The sequence below is a fragment of the Hibiscus syriacus genome, unplaced genomic scaffold (assembly GCF_006381635.1).
Source record: "Hibiscus syriacus cultivar Baekdansim isolate YM2019G1 unplaced genomic scaffold, ASM638163v2 tig00117048_pilon, whole genome shotgun sequence".
Taxonomy (NCBI): Eukaryota; Viridiplantae; Streptophyta; class Magnoliopsida; order Malvales; family Malvaceae; genus Hibiscus; species Hibiscus syriacus.
The window spans coordinates 9,807,791-9,826,694 of NW_024063538.1; positions in this window are offsets into that span (position 1 = coordinate 9,807,791).

Sequence of the window (18,904 nt, forward strand, 5' to 3'; positions counted from 1 at the left end):
AAGAATGAAAAACTAAAGAATGATATTCTCTCCGAGGAACATTATAGTCCATTGACTATGCAACCATATGGACGTAAGATATACCAAGATATAAAGAGTCAATATTGGTGGCCTGGCATGAAAAAAGCTATCATAGAGTTTGTTACAAAATGTTTAACATGTCAACAAGTAAAAGCTGAACATCAAGTGCCTTATAGATTGCTGCAACTGATATCTATTCCTGAATGGAAGTGGGAACGAGTCACTATGAATTTTGTTACAGGGCTACATTTGACACCCAACAAAAAATACTCAATATGGGTGATTGTTGACGGATTGACCAAGACAACTCACTTTATTCTAGTTTGGATATATTACTCGATGGATAGATATGATGACCTGTACATAAAAGAGATAGTTCGGTTGCATGGAGTGCATGTATCGATCGTATCCAACATAGATCCAAGATTTACTTCAAGATTTTGTAATTCTTTGCACGAGGCCTTGGGTACTCTATTGAAATTCTGCACGGCTTTTCATCCACAAATGGATGGTCAGTCAGAGCAAATTTTTCATATATTGGAGGATATGCTAAGAGCATGTGTGATTGAAATCAAAGGATCGTGGGAAAGATATTAGAGTTTTCCTACAATAACATCTAACAATCGAGTATCAAGATGGCTCCGTATGAAGCCTTGTGTGGGAGGAAGTGTTGAACACCATTAAATTGATTTGAGATAGAACATCGAGATTTAGTTGGCCCTGATTTAATGAAACAAATGGAAGATAAAGTGAAAGTTATCCAAGATAATCTTAATATAGCTTCCGATTGACAAAAGTTTTATGCAGATATAAAGAGAAAAGAGATTGAATATCAAGTGGGAGATAAAGTATATATGAAGGTTTGGAAGAAAGTGTTGCGTTTTGGATACAAAGGAAATATTAGTCTAATATTTATTGGACCTAATAAGATTTTGAAAAGAGTTGGAGCAATAGCTTATCAGTTAGCGTTGCCTCCTGAAATGGACAAAATCCATAATATTCTTCATGTGTCGATGCTTAGGAAGTATCGATCAGAACCATCAGACATTATCACACTAGAGGAAATAGAGATTCAACTATATTTAAGTTATGAAGAAGAACTAGTTGAGATCCTAGCTAGAGGAGACAAATAATTAAGAAACAAGACTATTACTTTTGTCAAAGTTCTTTGAAGGAATCATAAAGTGGAGGAAGCTACCTAGGAAAGAGAAGAGGACATGAAAAGACAATATTCGCATCTCTTCACATCAGGTCCGTAATAAAATTCACTGATGAATTTTATTTAGGTGGTAGAGTATAAATACCCCAAATTTTGGTTAGTGACTAAAATGTATGTTTTGAAAATTTAGTGGCTAAAGTATAAAAGTAAGAAAAGTTTAAGGACCTAAGTGGTAATTTTCTCAAAAATAATTTTTTATTTCATAAATAGATAGTTTACTATTGAGAGTGGGGTTTTTATTGAAATAAGATTCTTGACCCGAAATTTATGTTGAAAACTAGAAAGGGTTAAAGTTCGGTATGAAATTGGTAAATCGGATCGAATGGAAATTTCGGCAAAAATTAAAGAATGATAAATTAGGCTCAAATATATTATTTCCACATGTTAAAATGATGGAAAACAATATGTATCATTGGATATGAAGATTTATTTCTATGATAAATTTGGATCATTGGATTGAAGTGGTAAGATTGTAATTTTTGGAATGTTGCTGGGTAAAATTGGAAAAATGGTAAAATAATTTGTTCATCTTTTACTTTGGAAAGATGATAAGGTTATATGGCTTGGATTAAGGTAATTATCAAGTTTTCATTAATGGCAAAATGGACATTTGTCATTAAATGAATATTCTATTCGTTTAGGCTTAAATAAGGTTAAATTAACTTGAAATTAAGTTAGAAATTTCATGAAACATAGCTTATATTCCAGCAACCGGCCGTGAACACCATCCTAAGGTAATAAAAAATTTCTCTTTGATTTTTGAGCAATTTCCTTTCGATTTTGGATTATGGCATGAAATAGAAAATTGTTCTACGTGAAAAACGCTATCATTTGGTACCAATACTGCATGCCAATCTTGTTTGTGTTAAAAAATCCCAAATTTTAGGGTTTATGTTCAAATTAGAGTTTATTCAATTGATGAAGGATTATGATGTTTTTGAGGTTGTAGAATCATATACATGCATGATTGTTGATTTCGGCCAAACATTAACTTTAGGAGAATGATGTATTTTGATGAAATTCAGTTAAGGGTTTGATTCTAGAGGTCTTGAAGTCTTGTATATAGGTTGGTTTCATTCTTGAATCAAGTGAAAAACATGAGTAATACAACCCTAAAACATTCAGCCATAAGGAAATAGGTTGGGAAAAATTGTAGAAAAACTCATATGGCTTATAAATGATATTTGGAATGCTCTACAAGTTTTAGAAAACTTTTTGGGGTTTAATTTTTCAAAAGTTGAGGAATTTATCCGACAATTTTGAAACGTTATGGGCTGATTGTGTAATTACCCAACAATTGATGTAAACCACTAGAAATTATTGGTTTTGTTTGGGCTTTAATTGAAATTTATGATAAGGTCCTAATATGAATAAAAAGGAAAAGTTAGGATGATTTTAAAAAGAATTCAAAAATAATAGTACTATTAAGTATTAATATTTTGTATAAATGTTATTAATGATACTAAAATTGTATTTTATATTTGTATGCGTTAATATGGATGCTTGTGTAGATCGTTATCAAATTTCTGAGGGAAGCAAACAAAAAGGTGAGGGAAAAGTTACAGAATAGTCAGAATACAGTAAGGCATAGTATTGAGGTATACCAGGTGAGTGCATTTATTATGTACTTATATGATATGAGGAAGACTTGCGATGAGTCAGCCTTGAATGTTTTTACAAAAACATGTTTTACCGTATTTTGAAATATTTTCATAAATTTTTTGAAAATGATTTATGAATAATTTTAGGGTATGAACTACCTTAAAATAGATTAATGAACTTTTATATTATTTTAACAACTATCGATATTTCAGAATAAATGTTTAATCTACGAAGTTGATTTAAAGGCCTATTGTATGTGCATTGAGAGTCGTAGTTGTTTTCGACATACTATGTGTATGATGGTTATAGATCGATCATGTTTAATGCATATTTTGCATTTTTGTATCAGTACTTTGTGTACTTTTGACATTATGTGTTCATCCTTGGAATTCGTAATGAGTTTGTGAATTACCATTTTGTTATATTAGTATAGTGTTGTTGTCACTACAACACCTATGCTTTTGTTTAGCACTTATGTGGAACTCATGTACCTTGCATTCTCATTTGGCATACATTGGGAAAATAAATGGATACTTTGGAAAATACTGATTGATAGGTATGTTGGGCATAATAAATATTGTTTCACAGGTTATTTAAAAGAAACTTGGTTTACCAAGTTAGTTTTATGTATCACTATGATGAATATGATTAACTTTGTATTTTGATATTTTATGATATACTTATGTCTTGGTTACGCTCAATTATATTATTATGCCTCACTAAGTGAATACATAGCGTGTGATGATTTCACGCATAGGTAAATAGCGTACGAACGGAGTAAGGAGTGCAACTGATATCGTAAATGAAAGGTTGCCTCATCGGTATCTATATGACATCTATGTCTACTTTTGATATCACTAGATGGAATGTATTAGACATATGATCATGCTCTAGTATGTATTTGATGCATTAGTTGTAGTATTTAGTACGTTTGAACTTTAAGGTTATTTTATATACTAGTAGTTAATGAACATTTTATTATTACTATATTAAAATGTTTTTTCTAATGAATCAAAATTTTACTACATTCTCAAATACAAAAATGTTTTAAAATCATGTGACATTTGTGACTCGTGTACTAGGACGTATACGGGAAATGGGTATTACAAAACATCTCCAAAATAATACTCAACCATTGACATTACAAAATTTTACAACACGTAACAATCGGAAGAGAACTACTAATGAAACTCGACCCTTAAGACATTAAACCTAACTTAGATCTCCACGCTTCCGTTCCCCAGTCTAACAAATCTCACAAACTCTATAATACACCTTAGAAAACAACTATGACTACTGTAGATCAATCTCGCATCCACAAAACTAAAATTTACCTACACAAAAAAATCAACCACAAAAGCACAAACCACCAACAACAAATGACACTCTCAAGGACCAATCGTTCTAAAACCTTATACGAACATATAAACCTCACACTAAGCATTAACCTATATGCTTTTGTTTAATATACCCTTACCTCATCATACAAGTAACATCATGACATGCTTAAATGATCAACCACGTAATCTAAATACATATAATTATCAGAATTTACCAATGTTACATAATTACTTAAGTCATGGCATTCACAAGCACTCATGCACAACTACCTTCATTGGCAAGGCACACATGAAACACATACTTCGTTTTAAGATTATTGGCCTTTGTTCGAAAAACAATTCACCCATTGGATAAACAGACTCCATACAACTCCCATTTTATTTACAAACTCACATAGGTCCAAAACCACGAATTGCATAGTAAAGCTCTATGCCTAACCAAACCCCATATCTTCTTGTAGTAAAGCTCAATGTACCAACCAAACCTTACACAACCACGAATCATATAAACTTATGCAAAACACATAGAGCACCATTTCCTAGGCTTGCCTTTCATGTCCAAAGGTCGTATTAAGAACAATAGGCAATTAATCGATGTTTACCAATAGTGATTGTCAATGATCATAGTTTTCACATATTCATTCAATTACATTTTGAAACACACTTATGGATAGTTGTCATGATTACCCACTTATAAGGACAATGAGAAAGTTCAACTCATCCAATCATAATTTCACATTATAAACTTTCACTTTAAACACACATCAAAATTGTTGATCATGATTAACTCACAAATTTAGAATATATATAGATTTTTGGAAATCGCTTTCAAACTCGTATTAATCATTTACAACACAACACAACACATTCACATTTAACATTCTCATTTCACTAATTTTGATATATGATAAATTGTACACAATTCGACATAACTCCTATTTCATATTCATGTTTTCGATATACGTGTCATTACATACAAATCAACACAACTCAGATCATCATCCACGTCACTATCGAAATCACATAAACTTATCAATATTAATCAAATGCATCAACTAAACAACCCTCAACCTTGAATCATATCCATTTCTAAGAATGAGATACACTTACCTTGTTGTCTGAAAATCGAAAACGTTCCCAAACTCTCACCAAACACCAAGCACAAAATCTTCCAAACAAATAACATAATAAGGACCTTGAAAAGAAAAGTAACATATTACAATATATTCTAAAATAGAGCACAATTCTTTGTTTATAAAACAAAGTGAAAACATCAAAATTACTGAAAATCATACCAAAACAACTATTCCACACCTCTGATATGATTTGCATCACTTCTCCTTTACAAGATCTGATAATCAACAACTAATATCAACATCTAATCCAATTAAAACTAAACAAGTCAATCTTTACAAACCTAAATTCTCGAACTCCCAAAAATACCAAAATTTGACATTGTTTTCAGGAAATCAGTATGCAAATTATTTGCAATTGAAAAACTAATTTAATAGGATTATAATTACTCCAAAAAAACTCAATTTAATTAATAAAACCTTAAAATCAACTCAATAAATTAGCACATTATTTAACTCCGAAAAGGAATTGAAATCTTTTCAATTAAATCAATAATTCTACGAAATCATTAACACAAAATCACTTGCCCTTGAAGCATGAAAGAAAATTAAGAAGAAGATCCTTACCTTGCTGAAAACAGTTTGAAATTGAGATCATCAACGAAACTCCATTCTGATCAATCTTTAAAAATAGTAGGAGAATAGAAGATAAACTTGAGAATTAAAATCAAGATTAAGATAAGTGAATTTAGAAATCAAGAAGAGAAAATAAAATAAATTGATCATCTAGGTTGAGAGAAAATAAGAAAAAATTGAAGTTGAGAGAAGTTACCAAATTGTGAAAATGAGAGAAAATGAAGAACAATAGAATGAAAATAAGTAATTAAGAAAATGTAATTTGGATTAAAATGAATTTAGATGGAATTGTGGTAAAAAGGAGAAGTTAAAATACTTTAAGTTTAGGAGGGAAAACTCTAAACATAAGACTTGGTAAAATTGCTTCATAGACTTTGGAGAATGTGATAATTTACAAAATGGTTATTATAATTATATTTTTCTAATTATTTCAATCTAGTCACCAAACCAATTAATTTAACTTCCAAAATTTAAATCAAATATATAAAACCACTTAAACCTTTCTAAAACATTTGTTTAACGAAAATAAAAATTTTAATATTTTTATTTTTTTCCTTTTTATCGGAAATCTGAAAATAGACTCGAAACAAACTTGAACTACCATACCAGATTTTGCGATGTTAAATTATTCATACATTTCACTAGCTTTGACATTAAATACAAGTCAAAATATAAGCCTTATTAAGCTTTACCTTGATCCTTTGCTTTTGATTTGATTATATCCCAAAATTTATCACAATTTCATAGTCTGTCAGTTTGCACTATCTTTAAATAAATAATATTACATATTAATCTACACACTTAAAACTACTCCGTTTACACCACAGTAAACTAAACTTGAATATGGATCTAACCATACAAGGCACTTCTTATTTTTCAATTTGTACAATTTAAATTGAATTTTCAAAGTTGACTTACAAAAGCTATTTTAAGCAGAATCTGTTGCCCTATTTTATGACCTATCGTTGATTAAAAATTCCTATCTTTTTTTATACTCATAACTAGTAGTCATTTGTTTTAAACAAAACTAGACTGATGTATAAATCCAATGACATAAAAATTCATCCTTTAATCATTTATGTATAATTTATTGTGATTTTTTAACTTACTGTTCAGGTCACAAATATAGCTATATTTCTCTAATTTGCATTTTTAGCTTAATTACTAAATCTATTAGTTCACTAAATGAACATGCATGTATGGATACAAATCACATAATAGTTAGGAATCACTTCTTTCCATAATAACTCTGTATTGGCTCATTACAAACCAATGATTGTTTGATAACATAAGTACAAATTAAATATGCACTACCCTAGTGTCCTTACCTTGCAACCTTCATTAGAAATTCACATTTCATCCTTAAGATTCTCCTTAAATTTAATATTTTTTTATCTTGATTACATGTAAACAATCTATATGAGCATCATTACAAACCATATGCAATTCAACCTATATGTTAGAATCTTACTAACATAGGCACACATTAGAAAATAAATTCCTAAAAAGCTTCTGACTCTCATTTGATATAAATTCTATATCACAACAGAAAGGTTGACCTTAATACTTATAACTATCCATTCAAGTTCCTATTATCCAGACTTAACCAAACTTCACAAAACACTTTCACTAGAGTTCCTCACTTTTCCATATTTGTTATTTAATCCTGAACATTTACCAATTTTCCAAAATGACCCAATTTCACATTCTAACCTCAATTTTAACACTCTGAGATTAATTCCCAGTAAAGTACATAAACTATTAAACAATTACACACTGATCCCATAATTTTTCATAGTAGTAGAAAATGTCCCCTAACTTTCACAAAATTAAAAAAGTGTCCCTATAAATTTCTTAGGGTTATAGAATCCTTTCTACATCATTTCCAACCTTTAAATAGTTTTCCATAATTTTCTCATCCATAAACATCATGGTTGAATGCTTTAGGGCTAGGGTTCAATGATTTTCACTTGATTTCAATTGATTCAAGCATAAAATCGACCTCTGATCATCATTTACATGTCTCTACAATTAAATTCCTAATAATACTTAATGAAAAGGCAAACTTCCCAATATTTAGGGTTTAGACAAAATGCATAAGAAACTTCTCTGGTTGGTTTTACTCATCAATTAATCTTGGAAATGATAAGGTAACATCAAAAAACTCAAAACCCATCATAAATTAATGAAACCCTAACATGTACATAAATCCTAAATTTTGGGAACTAACCAGTCAAGCAAGATTAGCTTGCAATAATGGTACCATATGGTAGAGCTCTTCGAATGGAACAACTTTCTATTTCACACATTAACCCAAAAGAAGTTTCTCCAAAATGAAAAATAAATTTTCTCTCACTTAAGGATGGAGTGGACAAAAATGTAGGATGAAGATGATATTGTTATCATGAAATTTCTAGTTAAATCCATGTTATTTTGTCATTTATTAATCTTAAATGAATTTAAAATTTATTTAATGGGAAATAACAAATTTACCCTTAATAAAACTTGATTATTACCTCCATACCAAGCCACATGTTGGTTATCATGTTCCCAAAGCCAAATATGAACAATTTAATTCACCATTTACAACTTTACCCAATGCATTTTGCTATAAGTTTCAATCTTGCAAGTTTTCATCCAACGGTCTAAATTGAACATGGAAATTAATTCTCAAATCCAATGATCCATATTATTTTCCATCATTTTAAAATATGGAAAAATATTTCTAATCTTAATATTATATCCTTCAGTATTTCCCAAATTTTCTATTCGACCCAATTTATCAAATTTTTACCGAACTTTAACACTTTATAGCTTTTAACACAAACTACGGGTTAAAAATTGTATTACCATAGAAACATAATTCTTGGGGGTGAACTATTAATTTTTTGGGTCAAAACACCTAACCTTATGAATTTACCATTTTGGTCCCTAAACTTTTCAAAACTATATACTTTAGTAACTAAACTTTCAAAATTTAGATATTGGTCACTAACTAAAATTTTGGGGTATTACGATTTCATAAATCCCTAACATGTTCCTCAACCGCCAAATATGAGAACTAAGCTTTCACTCAAGATTAGCAAGCATAAATGGTACCAAACGATAGAGCATTTCTAATAGAAAAATTTCTATATCACGCTTTAGCCAAAGGAAATTGATAACAAATGAAAAATAAATTTTGTCTCACCTATGGTTGGAGCACATGGCATGGAGGATGAAGATGCCAATCTTTCATGAGATTTCTTGTTAATTTCATTTTAAATTCTCATTTATTTAAGCTTAAAATAATTTAAATTTCATTTAATGGGGTAATCAAATTATTTCACCTTTTTCCCCAACCACTAATATCTCAATACTTTTTTAATTCTTTAAGATCAATCACTTTTATTGATGATTTATTGTGACATGGTAGGGGTAATCAATCCATTCTAAAAATTACATTCGAAAGGTAATTGTATCAAGTCCATTAAAACTCAACACTTTGAATCCTTACAAGAAAGATATTGTCTACAAATACGATTTACCCTAGCACTCTAGCCTAAAGGGTTAGTCATAAAAATGTAACTCATGATCAATTTTATCAAAATGTTCAATTCCTTAATCCATACAATACTTATGTATGAACGAGGGTTTCCTTAATCCTACATTGACACTTCTTATTGTGTTGATGTATCATCTTATTTAGATTGAACAAGAGAATTGTGGCTAACTGCATTACTATCACTATTAGTTTATTCATGAACCTCATACTCGATCACTTACTTTACACCCTTGACTACACACCTCTTATACATACACTATATTTATTCACCTTCATGTGTAAGGAGTGACATCAATCGAACCTTACAAACACCATATCAGTAACAATGACATCATAGTGGCATGTATACACTTTTTGACTCAAAACAAGCTCTGTTTTATCTTAAAATCGACTAAACCTCCAGCTTTGATACCAATAAATGTAACACCCTTAACTTGTATATATGTACTATTATGAGTCAGAGATGTCACTTTAATTATTAAAAACATTTCTTAAACAATAATGGGAAATTTTTATTCTTTTCAAAAATTTCCAATTTTTAACATTTATTATAAAATAATTTATCATATAAAATCAAAATATATTAATATTCTGACATCTATTTCAAATATGGTTTTCAGGTATCAACTATACAGTTATAAAATTTTCCATATCATAAATAAAATTGTCCAAAACTAAATGATTTAGCATCCAACGAATTAATATTTAGAATGTAATTTAATATCAAAATATTTATTCATACTATTAATTATATTTAATACTAACTATATTAATAATTTTTGTATATTTCTTACCCGTATACATGCAAGTTAGAAAATTTAGAACATAATAGGATGTTATTACAGATACATGTAAATATTCATTGATGATTTATGCAATACTCGGCTGCTTACTACTTTCGTTATCTTTTACCTATGCGTGAAAATCATCACACACTAAGTATACGCTTAGTGATGCAATCATAGAAATATTCAAGGCAATGCAACACATAATATAAATATGTAACAATAATCAATACATTATGATCACTTTGCCTTTAGCTTCAATCATGATACTAATATTAACATGTCATGAACAACATATAAATTTTTTTACCAATATACATGCCATTCATTAAAAAAGCTCATAAGCTTATTCACATGTTTATCATTTATTAACCAATAAACCATAGCCCAAATATGGACCTATGATGACCCTCGGTACACGAGTCAAATATGCACTGAATTCCTAAATCGAATATGACACATAAGGTTATGCCCAACGTACACACTAATTTTGTTTTATATACAATATAGTGCTAAACTGAATATGAAACATAAGGTCATGCCCACCTCCTGAACTTTGAGTCTTTTTATATGCACTCTATTGCTAAAACGGATATACAACCTGCTGATGGACTCTATGGCATGGCAGCTATACTACTATCCCTCAATGACTTACTTGGGCATATAGTCTATTTTTATTCCATCCATGGCGAAGTATATTAATATAAATTAACATTGGGAAATTCATACTCGAAATAACATTCATAATAAACATCATATATATTCATGATAAGCATCGTATAAAATCACTAGTGATCAATGCATTGTATATTTAACCTTTGACATATTTAGAATATGCAAATATATGATACATGACATAAATATTATGTCAATATAAATAAGGTAGACCTATCACAAGTCTACCTAATTTGTTCCTTTGCCTTTGATTTGGCTCAATCACAAAATTTATCCCAATTTCATATTTTGGCAATTTGCACTACCTTCAAAGAATTATTATTATGTATTAATATACACAGTTAAAAATTATTTTGTTTATGCCAATGGAAACTATAATCAAATATGAATCTAATCATATAAGGAACTTCTTTGACTTATAGTGAATTTTCAAAGTTGACTTACCGAAGGTGTTTTGATCAGAAGCTACTGCCCTATTTTCTAACCTAAAAATTCATATATTTTTGTGTACTCCTTAAAATCAATGGCCGTTTGGTAAAAAAACTAAACTGATATAGAAATCCAACGGTATAAAAATCATCCTCTAATCATTTTTATAGGATTTATGGTGATTTTCTAAACTTACTGTTTAGATCGCAAATTAGGAAGATTTCAGTAATTTCCATCATTACCTTTTTCCATAATTCTATTAGCTTACAAAATGAGCATATATTCATGCATCAAAAATCACATGATATTTAGGAGTCACTTCTTACCATAGTGACTCCGTCACTGGATCATCCTAAGATAATGTTTGTTCGATAACACAAGTAGAATTAAATCTGCACTCATCTGGTGTCTTTAGCTTGCAAAGCTTTGTTAGAAATTCACATTTCATCCTTAAACTTATCATTAGATCTAATATTTTTTGATCTTTATTTCAATCATAATCTAAATGATCACCATTTATAAACATGTACAATTCAACCAACATGCTATAATCTTACTAAATAGGAACATATTAGAAAATAAATTAAAAAAATATTTTGATGCTCATTTGATGCAAATTCCATTTCACAACATAAATATTGACCTTAACACTTATAATTGACCATTCAAGTTCATTTTATCCAAATTTATCCAAACATCACATAACATTTTCACTTCAGTTCCCAACTTTTCCATATTTTTGATTTGATTTTCAACATTTATCAACTTTCCAAAATGGCCCCATTTTACATCCTACATCAACTTCAACACTCTAACATTAATTTCCAGCATAGTACATCAACTTTTGACCAAATACATATTATCTCATAATTTTCCATAATTGTTAAATAGGTCCCCATCTTTCACATAATTTTAAAAGGGTTCCTTTAACTTTTTAAGGCTTTTAGAATCCTTCCTACATCATTTTCGACCTTTATATAATTTTTTCATAATTTTTATCATCCTTAGACGTCATGGTCGAATGCTTTAGGGGAGGGTTTCACTAGTTTCCAATTTGATTCAAGCATGAAATCAACTTCTAATCAACATTTCAAAGCTTATATAATTAAACCCCTAACATAATTTAACTAAATCAAAAATTTCCCCAAACCGTAGGTTTAGGCTGAAACTAATATAAGCATATTTAGGTGGTTTCAATCATCAATCAATTTTGAAAATGATTCTACAACATCAATAACCCCAAAGTTTATAATCATTTCATAAAATCCTAACATGTTCCTCAACCACCAAATTTGGGAACCAAGCATTCAAGCAAGATTAACATGTATAAATAGTATCAAACGATAGAGCATTTGGAATATAACAATTTTCCATTACACACTTTAATCCAAAAACAAAAGGAAACTGTTTAAAAAGAAAAATATTTTTTATCATAACTAGGGTTGGAACTCATGGCATAGAGGATGAATATTACCAAGCTTTCATAAAATTTCCAGTTAATTTCATCTGAATTTGTCACTTATTTAAGCTTAAATGAATTTAAAATTCATTTAATGAGAAATGAAAAATTTACCATTAATGAAACTTGATAATTACATCCATACCAATCCACATGTTAATTACCATCTTCCCAAAGTCATAGATGACCAAAGTATTTGACCCTTTATAACTTTACCCATTTACTTTGCTAAAAATTTCAATCTTGCATTTTCGTTCAACTATCCAAATTGAACATGTAAATAAATTATCAAATCAAATTATCTATATTATTTTTCATCATTTATTAAAACGTGGAAACAATATTTCTAAGTTTAATTGATTATCCTTAAAAAATATCAAAATTTCTATTTGATCAAATTTACTGAATTTTTACTGAATTTTAACACTTTTTATCTTTTAACACATTCTGTATTAAAAATCTGATTCCCACGAAAACGTTATTCTTGGGGTGAATTATTCATTTATGGATCTAAAATACATAACATTTAAAAATTAAACTTTGGTCCCTAAATATTCCCAACTTTATATATTTAGCCACTAAACTTTCAAAATGTACATTTTGGTCACAACCCAAAATTTTGGGGTGTTACACACAACCATCTTATCATTCTTCCAGTTGAACATACCTTCAATTTACCATTTCATATCATTTATTAAAGTATCTATTCCGCGAACGAGTGTCAATTACAACTACTTAATATAATCATGATCAGGCAATTGTTACAGTATGCCGAAAGACCAATCATATGATTATTGTATTTCCATATTTTCATTACCGTACTTATTGAATAAATGCTTTAATGTTATTTTCTTTTGTTACATTTCTATTATAATATTGTTCATATAATAATATGATTACTATTAAAAGATCTTTAGTCAATTATTATTATGGGCATGGACAATAATAATTCTCTTAAAACTAACATGTTATTGATTGATGACAATGAGTTGTCACTGACATAAAGATGTCAGAATTGATACATGAATATGTTGTTGGAGAATAATGTATTGGATTTACTCGCTATGAGCATATGTCTTGAATTATTATGTGATGGTCACAATATTTATCATGGTAACAACTGTATGTATTATCCTAAGACTTGAGATCATTGTTATATCAACATTTATTATTATATGTTTTGAAACAGTTAAACATGCTCCATAACTGGTTGCACTATAAAGACTGATATTGAAAATATCATGATAAATGTAGTGGATTGTGAATGATCAATATAGTATTTGTCATTCGTATAGGAAATATATCACAGACAACATGATCAAGTAAGACTAGAAATGCAAGGCCATGCTCAGATAAGTTCATACGATATATCATAAATGATTCATTTATTATAGTCTACTCTATATATCAAGAAATAATAGATGGGTTATACTAGTGTGACTATTCCAAAACTTGTACCTATTCTACATATAAAGGAAAAAATGATGTAACACATTAAACGAGTTAGTCACGAACATATTATGTTGAATCATGATTTCCTGTAACTTATGTGAAAATGATATATTGCTATATGTCACTCAATGTTTGTAATATTAGAATGATTCTAATAATTACTACTAATGTTACAGGAACATATAGGGTCACACCCCAGGGTTGAAAAGAGCAACTGATAAATGAGTAACACATGTACAATTTTAATTGTACGTGTATAAAATATATAAGTAATATTAATATATATTTGATATATATATATATATATATATATATGCGGTTGTAATTTTAATTATACATGTAATGCCAAATTTTATTAAAAGAATATAATTAAAGTATTTATATTCTTTTAATAATTTTCATGATTAAAACCCTAAGGGTTAGGGCAACACGTTATAAAAATGATGTTATTGGTCTAGCAGGCGTTTTAACTATTTTCAAAAGAATTTTGTCAAAACAGTTTTGAGAAAAAGGAATTGCTCACAATGATTTTTCAACCGGGTGAACTAAATAGAGGTCAAGACGTTACTCGTTGAGTCTTGCGATTCAAATTGTTCGTGACTACTGCAATCTTACTATTTTCCAAGTAACTCAATGTCAGTAATCATATATCTTCTTCCCAATTTTAGTTTCATCATATATGGATCGCTGGTGAGACGGTCGTGTTTATTTTTGTTGCCCTATAAGGTGCGCCGATGGTTCCAACAGTGTTAGCAGAGCCACTTGTGCGATCTAGATTTGGGTTAAATACTTGGTTGATGCGATATATATTAGATACATGTTTGATTTTCATGTTTTCGACAAATATATAATACGTACGCGTTTGATTCAATGGGTGACACAATTAAAATATTAATCTGATTAAACTTGTTATTATAATCATTGATTATATGGTAATCAAAAGTTTTTTGATGTATGATTTTATGTTCATATATTAATTGTTAACATGATGAGCAGTGGGTATGTGATTGAAGATTGCTTTCGGCAGAGGAATAATGGTTGTTCTAATGTGAAAAAACATCGAGTTTGAAAAATCCCAAAAACATGATTTTGTTGATAAATGTTATCAAATCGCGAGGTTTTTCTATTAAAAATAAGTATTTTTTTCAAAAATTTCCAATTTTTTGCACCGCTGCGGTCGACCCCTTCAAGGGGCTCCACTCCTTGACCCCTTCGTAGGCAACGAAGGTTGTAGGCCCATATTGGTTACGAATAATAAACTTGAAATGGCATATGTATAACATGTTTGATTTGCACGGTGTTTGACATGCATGATCATAGCCCCTTTATTTACAATGGTTGTAAATTTTTCAAATAAGATGCCTCTCTTCACTTCTGTTGTATTTTTCTACTCGTCGTACTCCCTCGTATGTAAAACTATTTTCTAAAGTTGTAATCCTATAAAAATCAAAGGAGTAGAAGAATGTATTGACGTACACTCGAGAAGATGCTTGAAAAGCAGTTTTAGTTTTAGGATTCTTAGTTCTCCTATTAGCTTGGGATGAGCCATCTTAGTTATTATTATTCTTGGTATATAACCATTGCATCTTATTTACTGCTTATATCTATAATTAATGATATGTTAGTATGCTAATCTTATAATAAAAATTGATGAGATCAATAAGGGCCTAATTTTAAAATGAATATCAATGAGATAATTATGAAATCCCTCTAAATAATATAAGTTAATTTTAACCGTCCAATATTTATCATCATTCAGACTTGGATCGATATTTTGTGGGTTTTTCTAAGGCAATGGCACATGAATCTGTCTTAGCTAAACGCGAAGAATAAGCAAGTGATATTCACTGGTTGAAATATTGGTAAAAACTTAGCTAGGTTATTCCAATAGGATTAGTAACCTAGATGTTAATTATTTAGATGAATCATGAGATAATTTGAACAAAAGTTGTTCACCAAATGGATGAGTAACATGGGATGTAATTAGTAAGGTGCTACCTAAATAACCATTCTCCTAAAAGAAAAGCCAAAACTGATTTAAGAAGAGGGTGAAATATAGATCCTCACTCACTAGAAAAACTTTCGAGATTTTTTTCTAAAATAAAAACAAATAGGGTTTTTAATTTTGAATAAAATAGTGGGAGTAGTTTATAAATAAATAACTATTTATAAAATTTAAATTTGGTAAATTCACTTACTTTAAATATTTCCATTGTTGTATATTTATTGGAAAACAACACTTTAGAACTGCAATCGCTCCTTGAGAATGATAAGTTGAATGGCATAAACTTCCTTGACCGGTTCCATAATATGAGAATTATTCTCAAACAAAAAAAGATAGCATATGTCATTGAAGAACTCGTTTATGATGACCCAGAAGCTAATGCTTCTAGAGCTGACAAAGATAAATTTAAAAAACATATGGATTATATGTTAGACGTGGGATGTCTAATGCTTGCCAACATGACTCTTGAGCTTCAAAATCAATATGAGGACATGATTGCATATGAGATGATCCAAAACCTCAAGGAAATATATGAGGGATAAGCACATAGAGAGAGGTATGAGATCTCTAAATCTCTATTTCAATGCAAAATTGGTGAGGGGTCACTTGTAGGAGCTTACGTCATCAAGATGATAGGTTATATCCAAAAGTTTGAGAAGCTAGGATTTCGTCTAAAGTATTAATTAGCTACTGATGTTATTATGCAATCGTTGCTAGATAGCTTCAATCAATTTGTCCATAATTTCAATATATAAATTCAACAAAACTTTGGCACAGTTACTTGGCGTGTTACGAACTGCTGAGAGTAACAAGAAAATGGTTGACCTAAGCCCATTCTGATAGTCCAAAAGGAGAAAGGAAAGGGAAATAGCTAAACCTTGGTAAAGCCTAAGGGTAATTGCAAGACCAATCCTAAAAGGAAATGTTGCACTGATACACAAAGGGGGAGTTAGTAGGGAAGGAAGATGTTTTCACTACGACAATACCGAACATTGGAAAATAAACAACCTTGTTTACCTTGAAGAGGTCAAGAAGGTAAAAGCAAACAAAATGTTTGTTGTAGGTATTTTATGTTATTGATATTAATTAGTCAACATCTACTTCTTGGGTATTAGTTACCGATTCTGGTTCTCATATTTGAACTTTTTTATAGGGACTGCATAAGAGAAGAAATTTGGCTAAAGGATACATGGACCTACGAGTGGGAAATGGAGCAATAGTTAATGCATTAGCTATAGGGACATATATTTTATCCTGTCCAAGTGGAATTGATTTACATTTACAAGATTATTATTTTTGTAGAGTTTAACTAAGAATATTATTTCTATTTCCAGTTTGAACAACACAGGCTTTGAGATTATTATTAAGAATAATTATTGTTCTTTTATCTCGATAATGTCTTTTATGGTTTGGCACAATTGGTTAATGGTATCTATATTTGGGATTAATAAAATACCTTTTATAACATAAATATTAAAAGATAAAAAAAAATAACTCAAGTCAAACTTATATTTGGCATTGTCATTTAGGCCATATAAGTGAGAAGTGAATATCAAAGCTCGATAAAGATAGATTATTAGATTCATTTATTTTTGAACAATTTGATACCTGTAAATATTATTAGTAAGAAAAATGAGTAAGGCTCCATTTAATAGTCAAGGTGAGCGAGCAAGTCTTTTATTGGGATTAATGCATAGTGATGTATGTGGTCCAATGAATACACAAGCCAGATGTGGATTCCAATAATTCATTACATTCACTAATGAATTCAGTCAATATGTGTGCACATTTACCTTATGCGCCATAAATGTAAAGTCCTTGCGAAGTGCAAGGAGTTTAAAATTAAAGTACAAAATCAATTAGGCAATAGTATTAAAGCACTTCAATCGAATCGATAGGGAGATTACTCTGAGCATGGAGTTTGATGAACTCTTAAAACAGTGTGGGATTGTCTCACAACTTACCCCACCTAGTACACCACATTGGAATAGGGTTTTCAAGAGAATGAATCAGACATTGTTAGACATGGTTCTATCGATAATGAGTCATAGTGATATTTCGATTGTTTTGGGACATGCACTTGAAACAACCTCTTTTACACTAAATCGTGTTCCACCTAAATCATTTCAAAAGACAACATATGAAATATAAATTGGGAAGTATCCTAGTATGTCTTTTATGACGATTCGATGTTGATAAGCTTATGTCAAACATCAAATATCTACAAAGCTCGAACCTAAATCTCATAAATGTATATTTATTGGATATCCTACAGAAACTAAAGGGTATTAATTCTTCAACTCTAATGAGAACAATGTTCATTGGTCGAACGAGAGTCTTTCCCGAAAGAAAATGTATCTCAGAAAAAGGGAAATGTATAAATATTAAACTTGGATAAGTTCAATGGAAACAGATTAATGAACCAAAGGTTGATCAGGTCCACAAGTTGTTGAGGAGTAATCCACAAGTTTATAAACACAACAACTATGTAGATTCACAAGAGAATGGCAAGCACCTGAGAAATATGGAATTCTTATTACCATGCATGGTGACATTCTTCTTATGGATCAACACGAGCCTAAAACTTAACAAGAGGCAGTTTCGAGCCCATACTCTAAGAAATGGCTTGAAGCCATGAGATCTGAGATCGATTCCATGTCAGTA